Source organism: Sciurus carolinensis, chromosome 19 (genome assembly GCF_902686445.1).
Source record: "Sciurus carolinensis chromosome 19, mSciCar1.2, whole genome shotgun sequence".
Lineage (NCBI taxonomy): Eukaryota > Metazoa > Chordata > Mammalia > Rodentia > Sciuridae > Sciurus > Sciurus carolinensis.
The window spans coordinates 991,350-997,349 of NC_062231.1; the positions used below are offsets into that span (position 1 = coordinate 991,350).

A 6,000-nucleotide genomic window follows, 5' to 3' on the forward strand; every position below is an offset into this window, starting at 1 on the left:
TTTTTCTGTTGTTGAGACTACTTTTTAAATTTCTCAGCCTAACCATGTAGAAAGCATCTGATCTGGTGCCTTGGAGCAACCTGGATTGGATTATGTGTGGGTTTAAGCATTTGTAATGTGTTTATGTTCCTTGAACTTTGTGTCTTAGTTTGTTTGTCCAGTAAAGGTCAGAAACCAAAGATTAAAAGTCATAGTACTGAATAAAGCACTAGACAGTAAACTGTGTCTAATTCCAGAAGAAGGTGACTTTTGTCATATTATTGAAACTATTTCTGTAGCATAGTACAAGTTAATAGAGGCCATATTCTAAAAGCATGGTGATTGTGTCTTTATGATGAATAACTTATTCACATTTTTTTTGTGGTGCTGGGGATTAAACCTAAGGCGTTGTGCTTGAGAGGCAAGCACTCTATGAACTGAACTATATTCCCAGCCCTTACTATTTCTTGAATTTCTATTAATATTTCTATTAATATACTCAGTTGACAAATTTATTTTTTAATGAATGACTGATTCCTAATGTACATCTCAGTTTCAATTTTATTTTTATTTATTTATTTATTTATTTATTTATTATTATTATTATTTTTTCTTTTTTTTGGCAGTGCTGGGGATTGAACCCAGGGTCTTGTTCTTGCAAGACAAGCACTCTACCAACTGAGCTATCACCCCTACCCCAGATTCAATTTCAAAAGCAGGATTTATCCTATTCTCCTGTAAAACCTGTTGACTTTCTTGCATTTTGTATCTCTGTTATGGTACATTTTCTGTGTGTTTGAACAACAAAGGTGGGAGGCGTCTTGTAACCTCTGTTCTTCTACCTCAAGTTTTCTTATTTCATTTCAAATGATATTGAAGCCCTTCTCACATTGTTCAACAGTTACTTCTATAACAACTTCTTAATCTGAATCTATTGTCTATTATTGTCTCTGCTTTTTCTAATATCCTTGTGATGTTCATTATTTCCACTTGAATCTGAATTTTGTGGTTTGGTACACAAAAGACATGTCTGATCTTTTCACTGTCTTCCTGTCCAGCCTCATCTCTCTCTCTTTTTTTTTTTTGGGGGGGGGGGCGGGTGCTGGGGATGGAAACCAGGGCCTTATGCTTACAAGGCAAGCACTCTACTGACTGAGCTATCTCCCCAGCCCTCAGCCTCATCTTTCTTGTTTTCTTCATCAGCTCTCCCTGCTCAAAGGATTCCTGAAATTCAAATTACTTTTATTTAATTCAACAAAATTGTTTGTCTTTGAACATATTTATTCCTCTGCTTGAAATACTTTGTCCATTCCTTCATCAGGCACATTCCTATTAATCATTGATTTAGTACTTTTTAAAACAGTTTTCATTCTTTAGTACCTCTAATTCCCATTGTATGCCAGACATACCTCTGGTAGTGCACAGTATGTTTTACCATGATTGCTGTGCATCTGCAATTGTCCAGTTTGCCCTACTTCCTTCTGCAGATTCTGAACCTTTTTTGGTGTCTCTGGGAATTGATATGGCATAGATTCTAAATTGATATCTGCTGCTATACTGAATTGGTGTGAAATCATGTGATAACTCAAGTCCATATATCTCAATATATGTGAGATCACAGGTCTGTGTATCCAGAAGTAACTCCTTGATCTTTACCTTGATTATAAGATTTTTAATCTGTAAGGAAAATCAGTATGTTTTGGATCATCTGTGTATATATTCATAAACATTTGTTTGCATGATATAAATCAAAGAATGGTTGCAGACCATGTTAATGGTAAATAGGCATTAGAACTGGGAAAACATTTTATAGATCTAAATACATTATTTCAGCTTAGTTTTCCACTTTCCTTTCTCTGAGAAATTATCTTTTTTAATATTCCCTGGAAATAATTTGAATTATCCTTTTTTTCCTTCTCAATTTTACTTATTTCTTCTTTCAGTTTAGGTGATATTTTCTACTAAAGTTAATGTTGCATGTTTTTGCTTCTTTCTCTGTGCTACCTAATTTACATTTTTCTAAAACTTGGGTGACTGAGATGGATTTTGCTTCTCTGAATGGAGAGAAATGTGTTTGTAAATACATAAAACACACACACACACTCCCACACACACACTTCCCCCCTTGAGATCTTTAAAATTTGCAGTGTTTACTGATAAAAAACATTTTGGATGCTGAGTAATGACTGGTAAGGGAGTAGAAAGAAAACATTTTAAACATGGCTTATTGACATGAACTGGTGATTGCTGAGTGAATATGTACCAGAAAGTATACGGTTTTAAGTTTTTTAATGTATGTTTTCTTTTTCCTTTTGTGTCTTGTGCATTTCCCAAACCTACAGTCTTTAGGTTTGACAGTAAAGACCTGCTGGTCAGATTTTGGTGCTTGAATATCAAATACAACAATCACTATAGACTTCAACCAGCAGGAACTGAGATGTCTGTTGGTATTTTAATCCCAAAACAGCATTTTAAATTTATATAAACCATGCCTTAAAGTATGAGAAAAAGAGCTTAGGGAAGAGCATGAGGTTAAATATATTGATTCAGTAGTATATTGGTCCAGTAGTTCTTGTTAGACTTTGAGTTAAATGTAGATATAGAAAAATAACATTATCAACAACAACAATAAATGCTTTCCTTCAGAATCTCTTGCCTCTATTATATGAATTTTTGATAATAAATGATATTTCAGCCACTCATAAAAAAATAGAGAAGTTGAAAGCTGGGTGTTAAACCTAAACTGAAAAATTTTGTAATTTTTAATTATCATTTAATTTGTACATTAAAGGGTTTAATGAGCTGTATAATTTATTTTTTGTTAATGAAAACAGTAATTTGAGTTTTTGCCAAAGTGTAAAAACCATTGATTTATAAATCTTGAGAAATGAATTAAGTAATGCTCGTTATATAGTTTTTGGTTATAATAACCCTGTTAACTAAAATTAGTAACCTGTTGACCTTGTGGTCTTTGGGAATTTGTGTTTCTTTTGATGAAAGGAAAATTATTTTTCTTTGTTCTAGTTTAGGTGCTATCCATCCACTAATAACATATTTGTAGTTTTCATCTAGAATGTGTTCATGTTCTGTTGGATGTATATGAAATAGTGTTGGACAAGATCTTACCTTTTGGTTATTAATAAAATTTTTTTTATGGAGAGATACCAATGATTAATATTGCTCCATCTTTTTCCTCAAAAATTTCAAATAAGTGAGAAAGAAAAACTATTGAAACTATTTGTTTTTAAAATTTTTTTATTTGTTGTGGACCTTTATTTAATTAATTTATATATATGTGGTACTGAGAATTGAACCCAGTTCCTCACACATGCTAGGCAAGTGCTGTACTACTGAGCTTTAACCCTCTGTTTTCTTTAAATATATATAATTGACTGAAATATTTTATGTACAAATTATCATATGAATAGGCTCTTCTGTGAGAGAAAATATTTGACATACTTGTAACAAAACAATGATCTTTCCATTTTGTTGTTTTTCTTGAATGTTAGAAATCAAGTCTGAGTCTCACTGTATGTCTGTTGTAGGTATCTTGTATGCAGCTCATAAACGCCCTTGTTAAATCTCCTGATGAGTTGGACATCAGGCTTTGGATCAGAAATAAATTTATGCATTGTGGATTGAAAGAAATATTGCCAGTAAGTGCCCTGCAGTCTCCTTATTGTATTTAAATTAGAAGAGTACTTGAATGCCAAAAGTTTAGATAAATGGCCCTCAAGAATAATTTATCTGTGGGAAAAGACTTGAGCATAACAATCTATTTCTGAAATTAGTTGATAAGATTTGAGTATTATTTATTACTTTATATGTTTAAATGCTTTAAATGTGTTGAATGGTTGGTTTATTATTTATGGTTTATTCATTGATTTTTGCATAATTATAAATCATTCATCATTGTTATTTAATATCTCTAGAATTTAAAGCATATTAAGAATGATGGCCTGGATATCCAACTTAAAGCATTTGATAACCATAAGGAAGATGATTTTATTTGAGTTCTTCCATCACCTTGAAGATATTAGAGTTGAGCTTGAATATCCTTTTTTTCTGAGGTCTGGTCAAAACATACAAAAAATTACTGCTAAATTCAAAAAAACTGCTTCCCATAAAATATTTAACTCCTTAAAGAATGTGAACTCAAACTTTTTTGTTCAGAAAAATGCAATTTATTAGTTCTTTGCATTTTTGTAGATACACACATATGTAAATTGATATCACAATCAACAAATGGATTCTGTTAGACCAGCTTTTTATATAGTGTCCATCTGAACTTTTTTATGTGAGGCACATCCCTCCCATCCAGTGCTTTGCTTTCTAGCACTAGGAATTTGGTAGCTTCCACCCATTGACTGCTCCTTCCCTGCATATTGGGTTCATACTCATGTAGGCTCCTTGTTCAATCTGTAGGTCTGCACTCTTCCGAGATCCACCAGGTTCATATCCTCTACTAGTTCCTCTCCATGGTAGATAATACCTGCTACCAGCTCTGTCAGTAAGGGCACCCTTAGAACTCAGTATGGTGTTAACAACCAGCTGCCTGCTACATTTTCCCCAGCAACATTTTCACTTAGAAAAGGCAAAATGGTTAGAGTTGGTTATAAAGGGGAAGCAAAAAAGTGTCAGGGCAAGTTGCCATTTCCAGAGTTATTCCCCTGCCCTTAGTCTTCATTACCTGTATTAGGGTAAGAGAGACAATTGTTTCTCAAAGTCTTACAGAGTAAATTCTGTATTATATTATTAGAGTTGTTTGGTATTAAGCATAAATAAGTCCATATGTTCCTTAATCAACTTACTGAAGCATCTGATGTTTACAACATGATGTGGACCACAGTTAAGGAAACCAGAGCATAGGTATATTTTATTTCTTTTCTTCAGCATCTTTTGCTGATTCAAATGACTGTTATAAGGTCAGAGGATGTTCTATTCTAATGTGTTATTTCACCAATAAAAATCTATTAATTGTAAAATTCACTTGATATATTATTTGGGCTAAGAATAATTTTTATAATATTGATTTATATAATGTATTTCTTCCCCTCCAGGTATTCATTTGAGCTAATATTGCTCATAGAGATTATTTTGTAGATGTACATTTCTGGGATCCAGAGACACATTTTTCTTGATATTTTTGCCTATTGAAAGAGATTTTGTGTGGAATTTGAGACACATCATTAATAAACTCATGACTGAGCATTGTGGAATTGAGAAAAAGTTTTCTGACATGATTTAAAAATATAACAAAATATCTTGCAGTATTAAAGCAAAAGCATTTTATTTAATTATTAGTATGTCATTGAATAGAAAAGGAATATATTGCATAAAATTTCAAAATATGCTAGATATATAAATGTGTGTGAAATGTGTGTACCTAAGTATAAAAGAGGCTCTAAAGTCTAAAATATTAGAACCTGACATTATTTAATGTCTTTGAGAGAATTTGAAAAATTGAGGCAAACATTGATGACAAAGGATTCTGACTTTAGTTTGTAACCAGGAACCATTCTGTGAATACTTGACCATGTGAAAATTAATGATTCCTAGTCTGTTAATATTCAGCTACAGTAAATTTTATTCAGAATAATAGATAGCTTATTGCATGTAACATAAATAGATCAAGGACTGTAAGTCAGAGTTCATAGGGAAAGTAAGCCCACGTGGCCAGATTATCCATCACATGTGATGGAGGGTTTGGAGAAAAAAAAATAATCACAATATACAAATCCTTGAGGAAAGAAATAATTTTTAGGGGTGATTGGGGATGTAGTTCTGAACCTTAATACAATACTGCCTACTTCATCATTTAATTGGATTTTGTTTACAATTCTTTTTGTGTGTATTGTTTTGTTGACTAGATTCTTAGGGAATGTTTGTAGGCTATTACAAATGTAGATGAACTACTTTTAACCATAGAGAAAACTTGAATCCTGTTTGGGGATTTTAGTTATAATTCATCTTTTGTACATTGTTGTTCTATTAAATGTTTCTAGTTTTTTTTTTTTTTTT

The 6,000-nt window shown here is 32.1% G+C and overlaps 1 long non-coding RNA gene across 1 annotated transcript in view; it reads left to right on the plus strand.

The window, feature by feature from the left end:
* Positions 1-4,025, plus strand: part of LOC124971245 (uncharacterized) — a 28,930-nt gene extending 24,905 nt beyond the window's left edge. The window contains exons 2-3 of the long non-coding RNA XR_007106301.1: positions 3,525-3,635; positions 3,912-4,025. This is a non-coding gene — a long non-coding RNA (uncharacterized LOC124971245). The remainder of the gene's footprint in view (positions 1-3,524; positions 3,636-3,911) is intronic.
* Positions 4,026-6,000: the final 1,975 nt, after the last annotated feature.